Source organism: Schistocerca nitens, chromosome 4 (genome assembly GCF_023898315.1).
Source record: "Schistocerca nitens isolate TAMUIC-IGC-003100 chromosome 4, iqSchNite1.1, whole genome shotgun sequence".
NCBI classification, from domain to species: domain Eukaryota; kingdom Metazoa; phylum Arthropoda; class Insecta; order Orthoptera; family Acrididae; genus Schistocerca; species Schistocerca nitens.
This window is the reverse complement of record NC_064617.1, coordinates 153,468,699-153,481,508: the sequence shown is the minus strand read 5'-3', so window position 1 is coordinate 153,481,508 and position 12,810 is coordinate 153,468,699.

Sequence of the window (12,810 nt, the reverse complement as noted above, 5' to 3'; positions counted from 1 at the left end):
CCCGTCAACTTTGTTATTATCTTAAGATGCAAATTTCATGTGAGAAAAACAGCCATGGAAGAAAGTAGAAAAACTAAACTTCCATGCTAAACAGGCTAGTATTGTCTACGAGAGTCTCAAAACGGGCACACAATATTCAAAAACTCACAATTCTGTTATGGCCATTGCTTTCATAAACAGGTGCCTTTTTTGCGACTTCAGATTATGATAGTGGCTTGTCGCTCGGTCTGCTTGAGCCATACGTGAGGTGCTATCAACAATTTTCCCTTTTACAGGACTTTTTACTAGAGTTAATGGTAATTTGTGGCTGTGGATGTTTGATTAATGTACAAAACAAATCTTCACATATCATTTTTCTTCTTTATTAATTATTATTTTGCATGTTACATTCCAATATAAAGGATATGACAGATCGACAACAATAATTGGTCCATTCTGCATGGATTTCCGTTAAAAAAGTAAGAAGAAAATAGTTTGATATCCTTTTTCCATACTCATTTACACCTCATTTCTAAATACTGTGGGTTAGCCCATTTGTAGGTGCATGTCTTCAGTTATACTTGTAAAATACCCGCTCGCATGTGCATTAACAAAAAAGTTGCACATCAGAAATATCTATAGTCACCTTACACATAATGTTAATAGAATCGTCCATCAGAATTGTTCTTGTGTAACAACCATGTAACTGCTACTACTGGGACTGTCGTAGTATAAGAATAAAAATTTCTCCACATTAATTTTTAGCATAGATTTATACATCGGAAAATTGCAAATATTCCAACCAGTGAACTTTTTTGTTGTTGTATAAAAAAAGCATCTCTACATTGAATATCACAACTAAGTTGAACCTCAAGAAAAAAACTGTATCTCAAGAATAAAATTGTATCTGAGAGAAGTGAATAAATGAAAAAAAGTTACCAAATGACTTTGTTGTTGTTATTTACCAAAAAACGTGTCCCAGCTGTATATATAAGGGATGTGCAAGACAAAAATGAAATTAGTTTTGAACAGGAAGGTAAAGTTTAACACGAAACACAACAAAACATATTGAATGGTTGCATGGAATTGCATCTATCATGCAGCGCAAATTGGCTCACAGAAGGAGGATGCATGTCCACTTCCAAAGATGTGTAGCAAAATGTTTAAAATTACATCACTAGGACATGAAAAAACTGGGTATAACTCTATATTCTCAAAGTGGGAACAGAGTGGAAAGAAAACATACACAGACAAAGAGGTAAAAATATAATTTATTTTTCACCCAACTTAAAGCAGTTTTACATTTTCATAAGCAGACACGACACTATTTTCACAAAACTTCTTCTTCTTCCTGAGTCGATGGAGAGAAAGACACATGTAGAATCCCAGGTGTTGAATAGCAGCAAACTTGAAGGTTCATCGCATCCATGTGATCTTCTCCTTGCCTTTGACGTAGCTAATGGTACCTGTGTGGCCGAATGATTGAAGCCACAGCATAATATCTTTAGAGAGTACACCACGATCATACCAGTGAATTCCATGGTAGAAACGTGTAAATCTCTTTACACTCCCCCGTGTTTTAACACACTTCACATCGTATAAGACCTCGGTGAGGCAATGTTTGTTGAAAATCTCTGTGTTTCTCTGGCATTTTCTGTGTGTAAGAGGTTTGTCCGGAAAATACGTATAAAAGTTGAATAATGTCTTTATGTGACAAGTTGCAGTCACAGCCAGGTGGGACTACTGCCGTAATCAATCCCGTCAACGCTCAATTCGAGTCAGAGCACTCTGCGTGAAGGTGGGAGTGTGCAGCAGCTTGTTGACAGTTACCCTTTTTCACCTGCCGTCGCCATGGAGCTCTCTCTGATTGAGGAACAGCGCGTCAACATCAAGTTTCTTGCAAAGCTAGGCAAGAATGGCCGTGAGAATTTTGATTGTTTGAAACAGGTTTACGGAGACAATTCTCTGAAGGAACCAACCGTGAACAAGTGGTTATAAAGGTTCCGGGATGGCCGAGAAGAAGTGAACGATGACCCTCGCCCAGGACGCCCGTCGACATCGAGTTCCGATGCAAATGTTGAACGAATTCGGGCTTGTGTTCTTAATGACCGCAGATTGACAGTCAAAATAATTGCTGACGAGCTGTCAATCCCCAAAACTATCGTTCACGAAATCCTGACACAAAAACTTGAAATGAAGAAATTGTGTGCGAAAATCGTACCGAAGCTCTTGACGCCAGAACAGAAAGCAAGGAGGGTTGAGTGCTGTGAGGATTGGTTGGAAGCAGAGGAACGAGCAGACTTTCTCAACCGAGTCATGACTGGAGACGAGTCCTGGTTTTACGAATTCGATGTGGAGCTCAAATCTCAAGGAATGGAAACTAGCAGGAGAACCGAGAACAAAAAAGTCGCGAAAATCAAGGTCCAATGTGAACACAATGTTGATTGTTTTCTTTGATTCTAGGGGCATTGTTCACAAGGAATTTGTCCCTCCCGGCCAGAGAGTGAACGGAAATTTTCACGTTGAAGTTCTGACACGTCTCAAAGCTCGTGTGGCCCGAGTTCTACCGGAGCTGGCAAAAGGGGGCTGGTGGACCTTCATCACGACAATGCGCCCGCTCACTCGTCGCTCGTTGTGCGCGAGTTTTTGGCCCGAAGCTCAATCACCGTGACAGACCACCCGCATTATTCACCCGATTTAGCCCCGTGTGACTTCTTCATGTTCCCGAAATACAAAATGGTGCTTCGGGGGCGGCAATTGGGAGATGTGGAAGCCATCAAGGCGGAAACGACATGGCAACTGAACAACATCACAACTGAAGACTTTCAGGAATGTTATCAACAGTGGAAACGGCATTGGCAGAAGTGTATCGCGTCTCAGGGCGAGTACTTTGAAGGACATCATATTGTAATACCTGAATAATTGTAAAATAAAGTTATTACTCAACTTTTATACGTATTTTCCTGACAAACCTCGTACTATGAATGCAACAACTTTAAATATGAACTGTCTACGCTGATAATCGTAGAAATCCTGAGCATGATGGTCACACCTTGAGATTCCATTGTGAAATGCAATGGGTATTGTTTATTTATACGGCTCTTTGGACAATACTGGTGAGCTTGTAGAACTAGAGTAAACACTGCACTGTGTTGCAGGAAATTTGCCGAAGATTTAAATTCAATTCGTATATCTGTAAGTCCGGATTTAATTATCTCATTCTGTTATGAGCCGTCTGTTATGATGATTGGCGCCAGGTATTTGAATTTCTATAGGCTAAGTAGACATTCTTCCTCTTCATAGTACGAAACACGGAACCTCGCATACGTGTCATATGCTAGACTATACATTTTTATTCCACCGCAGGTGTAAATTATCATACTGGTAGAATTCGGAGTTCAGGTAGACTCTGGCATTAGTTAACTAGCAGTTGTTAAATTTGGTGGAATCATTTGCTATATTCCTCTTCTATTGGTCTAAAACTCAAGTATTATGAACCTGGGTGTCTCTAGTTGAGCGGAGGTTTTAATAGACCTAGTTTGTCTGCTTGCTGTCAGTAGCACTGGGTACTCAAAAATCTCTCATGGACAGGAAGATAACGGTAGAAATCCACAGGGACTCAAAACCTTTAAAAGCTTCAAACACTGCTCATCTGATACAGTGATGTGTGGCATTTTCATTTTATAGATGGTGACCTCAGTCTCCCCTTGAGCTCCTTGAGTGTATGAGTTCTTATCCATTGCCCTCCCTACCAGAAAAAGATCCTGTTTAGCATTCAGAACAAATCACCTCATGTCCTCAGAGTATCCCATAAGAAGTTTTAAAGGTATACATCCAGTAAATCTCTTGTACTCTTCCACTCATTTATCCACTGGCTCGTCTTTGAACCGTACAGCATATTTTAAATAGTTCAAATCCGAGAGAGAAGCAGGGGCATACGTTTTAAGAGTTGATGTCATGCCTATATTGTGTGTATGGTCAATCTCAACCCATTAAATTCATATTGTATCTCATGAAATAGGAACACTAAAGCAGTCGAGTAAGGTCTAATACCACTGTAGCAGTACCATCCCTTTTCGTAAAGGATTCATCAAGATATATGAAACTCCTGCATGGGAGGGCTAAAGCGTCGTGGTGTTGTATGAATATCCTGATTTCATCTATCTTGTTAATTGTGGTTGATGCATAAGATTTGTGCGAGAAGTATTCCTGGCGTATAATACACTCGTCATATTCCACTGGGGTTATATCAAAAGATGTCACTGCAAGGTTTCAGACCAACTGAGTTAAGAAACACATAGTCTGCTTGTGCTATCACCCCGTTTCTCTGTTGTGAGGTGCTGCGCTGTGGGTTGTGCATATTGGTATTATACCTTATGCACATCCTGTCTTCACTGACAATACGAGCCTGCTGGGGGCTGCTGCGATCCATGAGTGGTTAAAGCTCGCTGCTGATGCTTCTGGTCCTGCAAGTTAAAGGTCGTCGCTTCTGCCTCCAACAGTTCCCGGGTCTCTTCGAGATCACTGTTGATTCCGCTTTTTAGATATAGTCGTACAATGATTTCGTTACAACGAAAATCGATGAGCTGAGTATACTGGTCCATAATACGCAACTCCAGATAGTGCACTGTCAGAACTGTTACTGGGAGGTAAACAGCGTTGGTAGGGGTCTCAACGATCTTATAGCCTGTTCCCACTGACGGGAAGAATCCTTAAATTGTAAGAATCAATCTGTTGTTGAGATAAGATTTGTTGCAATGTTACACCTGAGACGGATTGTACCGCCAGGAAGTATATCCACTGACTGGTCGGATCTGTAGACTTTATTAGGATCCTTCGTTTTGTGAATTCCAGTAGCCGACCTATTGAACCTTTCTGGTTAAAGTCAATCGTTGCATTCGTTGTCTTCACTTCAGACTTACGTATACTGATGTTTGCATGTAGTGCAATCCCTTTTCCATGTCGTTTTAAAACTTCGTTTAAATCCCCAATATCGTATGCACCAGGTTCTATTTCCAAAATTTCTTTTCCACCATTAATTTACATGTGAAGTTTATTGTTAACCTCTGTGATATACAGAATGCTGTTGTGTGTCTCCAGTCCAGTTAATACAATACTCCTTTCCGTGTTGTTTAAACCAATCAATTGATACTAATTCGCGCGTAATAATAACGATCGTTCTTTTCACACCACTGAATCTTGGAGTGCTGAATTTTTTTCTAACAAACTTGAGCAGATTTGTATTTGTAAGCGCTCTGTCCGGTAGGACAGCTAACGGTCCTTTTTTCTGAGGAGACCTAATCTTCTCTTGTATGGTTTCAGATATATTCCTTTACCAATAACAGCTGCTTCTGTCATGTGGTTAGCTCGTGGTCGTGCGGTAGCGTTCTCGTTTCCCGCGCCCGAGTTCCCGGGTTCGATTTCCGGCGGGGTCAGGGATTTTCTCTGCCTCGTGATGGCTGGATGTTGTGTGATGTCCTTAGGTTAGTTAGGTTTAAGTAGTTCTAAGTTCTAGGGGACTGATGGCCATAGATGTTAAGTCCCATAGTGCTCAGAGCCATTCGAACCATTTTGCCATGTGGTTATGTCTTCTTACTTCCTCCAGCTGCTCATGGGGTTTTTGAGTTTTCTTCACGGTCCTGGCAACAGCCACAGCGTCACCAACCAGTGAACCCATCTCTGAGGGACCTGTGAGGGCAGGAATGTGGAAGGGGATAATCCCACCTGATGTCCTTGGTATCAGCAGAACACCAGTTTCCGTAACCGTTCTTTTACGCTTTTAGCTGCTGAAAGGTGGTTACACTGAGCCACAGCGCCAGAGATCGCGCTAGAGAGTATTGTTCCGCCGCCTCCACTGGCAGTGATTATTGAGAGCTCGTGGTGGGCAGTGCTTGGGGAGAGCTCGTGGGAGTCAGTGCTGAGATGTCGTAGTGAGGAGTGTTTGTTGAGGTGAGCTAGTAGGCAGTGCTTGCTGAGATGTGATACTGAAAAGTTCTTGTTGAGATGTGATAGTAGCGAGTCGGTGTGGAGAGATTGTAATGTCTAGAGTGCTTTTCATCAATATAAATTAAGGTAACAAACTACTTTTCTTTTCTTTCTCATTATTTCAATGTCCTGAATAATGCGTCATTACAGGTTCAGTCAACAAAGCATCTGGCTTGTGTTCTTGTATTAGAGTGTAATTCTGGTTTTCTTGAGTAATTATGGTATTTCTATTTTCTTTAATTAATTCAGTATAAATGATATTTAAAATTTCTTGTGTTGTTGAAGAAGAACCGTGCCAGATGCGTACATTGAGTCATACTTCCACACACAGAACAGTTACACTTGTGCTTTGGTTTCGTAGGTTTTATAGTTGCTGGGGACTTAATTAATTAATTGTGTTAATGAAAATTTCCATTTCATTCTTTGTTATTGTTCTATGCAGTCAGATAGCGTAATAATACTAGTCAGGGCCAACCGTTACGAGACTTCGTAACCGAACAGACAGCTACTAAAGCAAAAAATTAAAATTATTTTCATTTTATTTTAATTAAGCCCCCATGCACGTGGCGACCGCTGCTTCGGATCGTCCCTTGGAATCTTCTGATTGTAAAAATAGTAGACAGTAGTATTGTTGTAGTAATTTGTAGTTTAGCAATTGTAGTCTATTTTGCATGTGTAGATTTGGTAATTGTCATTCTTCTAATGATATTTTTTTTGCAAAATTTGATTTCTGTTGTCTTGTCTACGGGTTTCACAATTAGTGCAATTATTTCAATTGTTCGATTAATCGTGTTTGAGGGAAACATTTCGTGTGAATGGTATTGTTGGAGATAAAGTGTCATTGTGTGTAATTTCATATAGTGACGAGTTTTGTATGTTTTGTAAATGATCACGTGATCAATGAAAAAGGCAAAAATGATGGATAGTGAGAATGACGAAATTGTTAACATGGCGAACTCGCCAACAGAGGAAAACAGTATGATGGATAATGAAGTGGAAAACAATGTAATAAGTCGGGAAAATAGTCCGGAACCATTTCAAAATTTTTCTCAATCAGAAAATTCACAGAATAAGAGATTAACGACAGAAGATTCTGTAATAGTATCGAACACAGATAGCTTTACAGCTATGACGAAGGAAACTGGTTTTGCGAGAAATGTTAGGGGCGAAAAGAATTTCGAACCAGATCATACGGAAAAGTTGATGAGTGCAATATTAAATTTGGGATCACAGTTACGATCTGAATTAAAAACAGAGATGGGAACTTTGGCAACACGGTTAGACTCACAAATGGAAACACGGATGGGAACAATGGAAACTCGGTTAGGATCTGAATTAAAAACAGTGGCAACACGTTTAGAAACAGAGTTGGAAACAATGGAAACACGGTTAGACTCACGAATAGGGACATGTTTCAAAAATATGAAAGATGAGTTAAAGAAAGAAATCAGAGAAGAAGTACAACCGATTTTGAATTCTCACAATAATAGATTGATTGCAGTAGAGATTAGACAAAGGGAACAGGATAGAGAACAGGAAGAAAGAGATCGCGTGATAGTACAAAAATTTTCAGAGTTAAATTTACAACGTGCACACGATAAGAAACAAATATTTGAGAGAATCGAGGAATCCGTACCAAATGACAGAATAAATAATCTAACACAACAATATGAACAGTTAACTACCAAATGTGTCAACACTGAAATCCGAGTCGCGACACTTACGGAAGACGTAAATAAACAGAAAGAAAAAATAGGTGACTTATCGGAAAGAGTTGAAGAGATTTCAGATAAATTGACAAATCTTAGTTTACATGGGGATAGAGATTCAGATGATACAGCTCCATTACCATTTGCAGAAACCAAAGAGTACCAGAACATAAATAAGCATGTTGAAAATCAGGAAAAAATTAATGAACGCGTTAAAAGGGAAGTTGAGGCATTACGAAAGCAAGTCAAACAAATCGAAGGCGAAATTATAGGAAAAGACAGCAGAAGAAATTTAGAATCACAGATAGCAGAGGGCTTTGAAGAAAATAATTTGTTTCATTTACGGGACGCAACAAGAGAGCGCCAGGCGCGCGAACTTGACAATAATCGACATTCAAACTGGGACAGACGCGGTAGGTCTTTGTCGCCACGAGGCGAAAACTTTGACTATAAACACTTTTTGACCGTTCGGAAATTTAAGATCTTCCGCAATTCTAAAAATGACATACATCCATGTTCATGGTTAGATCAATTTACGTACGCACTTCCGCCAGATTTGCCACTAAGTCACAAACTGAAATTTATGTGCAGCTATTAACGTCCTCAGGGGATTCACTACATTAAGTGAATATGTGCCGTAGCGTTCACAGGGCCCCGAGCTGTAGTGGTGCTATTTCCCTTTTAGTTTTCTGCACCGCTGCCTACTCTTTCACTATTCTTTGCATCTATAAAAACAATTCTTCTACTATCCATCTACCTAGACAGTAGGTAAAGAATAACCGAATATGACTGTTTTACCCAAAAGTGACTTTGGAAATTACCGTTTGGACTTACTATATTTTCTGCAGCATTTATTCGTAGCTTAAATGAAATTTTACCTGTTTATCTTCGTGACAATATTACTTCATATGTTGACCATTTGGACTTACTGTATCTTCAGCAGCATTCATTCGTAGCTTAAATGAAATTTTACCTGTTTATCTTCGTGACAATATTACTTCATATGTTGACGATATTCTTATTGCTAAACGTTCTTGGAGTAAGCATAACAAAATTTTGGATTCATTATTACGTATTTTTGCAAGAGTTGGCATTACAGTGAACTTGGAAAAATCTGAATTTGGTCGTTCTTAGGTGAAATTTCTCGGTCACATTATTTCTACAGAAGGTATTCTTCCTGATCCAGAGAAACTAGACGCTATTCGTAATTACGCTGTTCATACCACAAAACGTGATGTTCGTAGTTTCCTTGGTGTCTGTAATTTCCTTAGACGCTTTGTTAGATTGGATGATTTGGCCACACCTCGTATACGCATTTCAGTTATGCACACTTTGGTCCCAGAAAATGCTTTCATAAATTACGGGAAAATTGCTACTTCAATAATACGGAAAAACGTATTCGTTCTGTTCTTGCCAAATGCAAATTATGTCAACAGGCTAAGCCGCCAACTGTTTCTCACAGAGCACCGTTGTTTCCTATCATTCCAGCGAAATTAAAGGACATGGCTGCAGTCGATTTGTTCGGTCCAGTGGTTCGTTCTACTAATGGTTTTGCGTACATTTTCGTAGCAGTGGAATTGACATCAAAATATGTGTGTTTTACACCGTTACGCAAAGCAACAGCTCGTTCAGTATCTAATGCTTTCATCAAACATTTTCTTAAAGAAGTGGGTCATGTTGATAAGGTTATATCAGATAATGGATCACAGTTTCGCTCTAAAATTTGGCTTCGTACTCTACGGCGTCGTAAGATTAAACCAATTTTTATTTCACTTTTTCACCCTCAATCTAACGCTTCAGAAAGATGGATGAAGGAAATCAATAAATTGTGCCGTCTTTATTGTCATCAGAAACACAGAACGTGGGATCAGTATCTTCATATTTTTCAAAACATTCTGAATAAACTTCCTTATGACTCAACTTCTTTACCGCCTCTATTGATATTAAAAAACAAAACACCGACTAATCGCATTTCTGAAATTGTTCCTTTTCCGCCTTCACGGAAACTGCGGCATTCTGAAGTTGTCAACCTGGCTCTACGAAATATTGCATCTGCGGCTGCTAGAAGAGAAAAATCAGCAAAGCGTCCTGGTCGTTTAAAAATCTTGTCAGTTGGCCAAAAGGTGTTAATTAAGTCTCATCGTTTGTCTCACAAAGGAAAAGGCTTGTGTCGCAAATTTTTTCTGCTTTATAACGGTCCATATAGAATTCGCAAAATTATACATGATAACACTGTCGAAGTAGAAACTCTTAAATCTCGACGCTCTAAGGGAATACATCACATATCTAACGTTAAAATTTTTGTGGAATGACATACTTTAGAGAAACTAACAGCTACATGTAAACATGCAGAGAATACAAGGATACCGCGCCGTGTTTCGGCGGCGGCACATACTCAAAGCAACAGTCAAGTCGGCGCGCTGCACAAGGCAGTCGTTGACCGCAAACAATCGCTTCCTACGTCACGCGCCTACAGCTGATCGAGCGCTCAGTGCGAATGCACTGACAGCCGTAAACAAATACACAGTCTAATTTCTCCGACTAAATTCAGTATAAAGCTATAGTGACTTGATAAATTATGTTATTAACGTTCAGTATTTTTCAGGATACAGTTGTATAAAATATTTAAGAACTTCAGGTAAATTCTGTGTGTGTCTGACGTTAAGAGGACTTGCTATCGAGAAATTTTCAGGAAGAATGTAATTTCAAAAAAAAAAAAAAAAAAAAAAAGTAAAAAACCAAAAAGGTAACGATTAATTAAGTTTATTTTTCAGGTAACATATTTCCACTTAGGTACGTACTTTAGACGTAATTTGCTGCTTGCGATTACGTGATTCATACTTTGTGCTAAATCTCATGTTCTATGAATTTACTTGTGAAGCGACGTGCTTGTGTACATTTACTGATTATGACAATTGATTAATGAACAGTGTTATTACTTGTGTATATTATGTATCGCTTGGCTGCTATGCTTTTTCACTGATGTCATATTTTTTAATTATGTGCCTGCTGTGCTTATTTATTTAAATTATAATTGCCACCTGATCAGTTGTGCTGTTATGTATGTAGGTTACACTTTGTGATTTATCTGCTTGCGCCTTCATGTTTACTTATTAAGATTACATATAAACATTTATTTGCTTATGCTGATATGATGCTAATGACTTGTTTATCACGTAAGATATATGTTTGCTGCTTTTTGTATGGATTGCATATTTACACATTTCTGTTTTGTTGTCATAACTACTCTTCAATTTAGAATATAGCAATGATGATGTACAGTGTACGAACATAGAGTTTAGGTTACACTGTGGTATTAATTATAGATTGTTCGCTTGGCAGAGCCTCGTTGTAAGAATTGTGCTGCATCCACTTGTTGACATTCTGTTCTCTACTGGTATATTTACTCGCTATTGCATGTTTTGCTTATGCTCAGTGCCTTATATTTTTAAGATAAGAAAATGAACTGCTATAATTCGACGAACGACATTAGTACAAGAAAGTCATAGAAGTCACATGAGCTGAGGTTTTATGGAAGCTGTATAAATTTATGCTAATAGGAAGGAAGCTAACGACATGACATACCAAAACTAGGTTTAGACCATTGACAGTATTACACTGCATTTTTCGTGAGCAATTGAAATAGGCAGTGACACTTGACACAAAAAATACTCCACATGTTTGCTTCTGCTATGATTCTTGAAGTGGTGTACACACTGTGTAATATTATGATTATTCACACTCTGTAATCGTACTTAATTACTGAGAGTTATTCGAACTAAGTCTGTTAGAGGTCATGTATGCATTTCTTTTATTTAATGATGGACAAGGAACCAAAATGTATCTTATAATTTATAATGAGTAGAAAATTTGGGTCAGATGGATTACACAGAGGTTGTGTGTAGACACTGTGTCTTCGGATTGTATGGGATGATGAATTGAAGTTGCACTAGGATTTTGTCTGTACTTGTTCGAGGAGACTGACTAGAAAAAAGAGTTGTTATGGAAGTGAAATGATATTGGTGCTGAGGTTTATATATATCGACGTAGTGAAGAGGTATTATTGAAGTATTAAGATTAAGTGATGATTATTGGAGTTTTCGTGGACAAGAGGTAAGGTAAATGATATTGATGATAAGGTTTATATGTATAGACGTATTGAAGAGGTATTAGTGAAGTATTGAGATTATGCTGATGATTATTGGAGTTTTGGTGGATAAGAGGTAAAGTAAGTGAGGAGCATATTTCTTTTTCTTGGTCCATATGGAACAAGGAGGATGAAGATGGCAGACTAGAACACTCAAGTAGAAGGAAGATTGTCTACACACACACTTTGTCAAATCACAAAGCAGTATATACTTTTTTTTGAGAGAGGAAGTATTTGCATATCTTGGCTCACTGACAGTTGTTCAGCAACCGTACATTTTGATCTGGCTTGGCAAACATTGGTCTTGACATGATGACTATGATGTTGACTAACTATTATTGACTGTTATACATTGCTGCCACTACTACTTGATACACATGATGAACATAAAATTTTGACAGAATTGCATTTACACAGTTAACACTATTCAATTACACAGTAGCACTAATGTGGATGAAAGATGAGTGAGTGTGTTTTGTGTGTTTTCCTTTTATAATCCCAGAGAAGTGATCCCAACCTATCTCCTAAATATTATTTTACTTGTTTGTTGTGGCTTGCACTGACACCCATAAATATTATAGGTTTACTGCTATTTGTGTATTGTAATAGTTAATAGGACAATTATCTGATATCATTTGTGTGTTTGTTATGATTTGTATGTTTAGTGTAAAAGCATTGTATGTGTATTCAAACTATTGTTCATGCCTGAACTGTCTGATTAGTGATGGTGCTGCACTTTTCAACATGATGTGTGACATTTAGTCATGTTTAATTTCTGCTGATGAACAGTGTGATTAGTGAAAGTGAATATTATGGACTGCGGTCTGCACCTGTTCAACATTGCTGGTGCCACTAATGGAACTGCTTATACTGAAATGGTGTTACTTGTTGGTGTCTGCACCTATTCAACATTACTGGGTGCCACTGATGGACTGCTTCTACTGAAAAGATGTCACCTGTTGATATCTGCACCTGTTCAACATTGCTGGT